Source organism: Octopus bimaculoides, chromosome 2, assembly GCF_001194135.2.
Source record: "Octopus bimaculoides isolate UCB-OBI-ISO-001 chromosome 2, ASM119413v2, whole genome shotgun sequence".
In the NCBI taxonomy this organism is placed as follows: domain Eukaryota; kingdom Metazoa; phylum Mollusca; class Cephalopoda; order Octopoda; family Octopodidae; genus Octopus; species Octopus bimaculoides.
The window spans coordinates 27081655-27083142 of NC_068982.1; positions in this window are offsets into that span (position 1 = coordinate 27081655).

Consider the following 1488-nt stretch of genomic DNA (forward strand, 5'->3'; position numbering starts at 1 on the left):
ATATATGAAACATATTCACTTTTCCATATTTGCATGAATTAGATGGAATATAATGTGGCAACCCTCACCTGTTTCCAACTAAGGTAATGTTTTCCCATGCTCAGACATATTTTCACTGAAGATTGGAAACGGACATTGCTTGCATAACAGGAACCCCCACTTACAACTATCACAATTTCAAGATACACACACACACACACACACACATACACACACACACATACACGCATAAATGTGTCGACTTTACCTTTCATCCTTTTGGAGTTGATAAAATAAGTTCTAGTTGAACATTAGGGCCGATGTAATCCACTTACCCTCTTCCACGAAATTGCTGGCCTTGTGCCAAAATTTGAAACCAATATTAACCTAATGAAAGGCAGCGAGCTGGCAGAATCGTTAGCACGCCGGGCGAAACGCATAGCGGTATTTCGTCTGCCGCTACGTTCTGAGTTCAAATTCCGCCGAGGTCGACTTTGCCTTTCATCCTTTCGGGGTCGATTAAATAAGTACCAGTTACGCACTGGAGGTCGATATAATTGACTTAATCCCTTTGTCTGTCCTTGTTTGTCCCCTCTGTGTGTAGCCCCTTGTGGGCAGTAAAGAAATAAGAATCGTTAGCACACTCGTCAAAAAGTTTAGCGGCATATTGTCCGTTTTTACGTTCTGAGTTCAAATTCTGTCGAGGTCGACTTTGCTGTTCATCCTTTCGGGGGTCGCTAAAATAAGTACCAGTTGAGCACTGGGGTCGCTGTAATCAACTTACCTCCTCCCATCAAAAACTTCTGACCCTGTACCAAAAAAAAATGAAGCCAATATTAACCTAATGTTTATGATATTATAGAATAAAGTATTGATGAACGGAGCGCTGTCCTACGATGTACTGGTGAGAAGATCTTTGCGTCACAGTATATTGGATATTTACTATGTCACAGTTTCCTATTAAAAAGAACGTTGTCTTATTCTGGAGAACATATTGCATTACAGTTCTTTGGAAAACTGATTATTGTGTCTCGGTGTCTTGCTGAATGTAACATTTTGCTTTATAATCAACACGTGAATTGGTCGCTGTGTCTCATTATAGACAATTGTTCTTCTGTAACCCACTGAAAATATAACTGTGCCAGAGTATTGGCCTAACAAATCATTTCGCCACAGTTTCATAATATACAGACGCTTGTCTCTCTCGAGCATGCTGTCCCATTAGGCCAGTGTTTATCTCGGTTTCTGAGGTATTTATGCGACTAAGAGTACATGACTTTCTCCTGAACAGGGTACTAATCTATTTCAGGGTTAATGACTCCTTTTCCACTGAGTAGACAGAAGCATTGTGAATTTAAGTACCTCATTGAAGGACGCAAAGCGCTGCCCAGTCCGACGAGTTTCCTCGTCAGCTCATTCCACAACAGTGAAATATTGTTCCAACTCACAACACATTAATAATATTTCAGTTTCACACACACACACACACACACACACACATACACACAC